The following is a 684-nucleotide window of genomic DNA, read 5'->3' on the forward strand; positions in this document are numbered from 1 at the left end:
AAAACTCATTACAAAGAGAAGAGAAACAACATTTAAAAGCAGATACAAATAATGAGGCATTATTCTTTTCTCAAGAAGCCAGCAAAATTTCATCTTTCCTGTTTTATTTTAAGCATGCTTTTTATTCAAGTGTTTAACAAACAACAAGATGGTAAGCTGCTGACTATAGGCAGACCATCCTTTCTCAAGGGCCATTCCAAATGGGATGAGGTACATCCTGGATAGCATGAAGAACAATCCAGCCCTGGGGTGCATAACGTGAGGTCGAGGAATGCCACAATGGAGAAAAGCCCCTCACCAAGAGAGCTGGCACAAGGGCTGAGAATTGTATCCCGCCTGCTTTCCACAGTAGCATTCCTACTACCCTTCTCCTGATTTGGGGCAATGGGAGAGTCAAATCATTCCCCGCGTCTTCTAGTGGCGAGTCTCAGAGAGCCGCTTTGCTAGGGATAGACAGACAATGGTTGGGAACACTTGGGTTCTTCTGAGCCGCTCTAAGGAAGACCGTATGCTGGATGTCCCACCCGCTGCGCTCCACCAAGGTGCCACTATACTCACAGCAGGAGCTCGTAAGAGCGAGTCGGTAGCTAAGATATAAATCAATTGGGACGTTTGGAACCTGCACACCCCAAAACTGGTACTGGATTCCAGCCCACACCCATCCTTTCAATGGTACCCTCCCCC

The sequence above is a fragment of the Podarcis melisellensis genome, assembly GCF_964234715.1.
Source record: "Podarcis melisellensis genome assembly, chromosome: W".
Lineage (NCBI taxonomy): Eukaryota > Metazoa > Chordata > Lepidosauria > Squamata > Lacertidae > Podarcis > Podarcis melisellensis.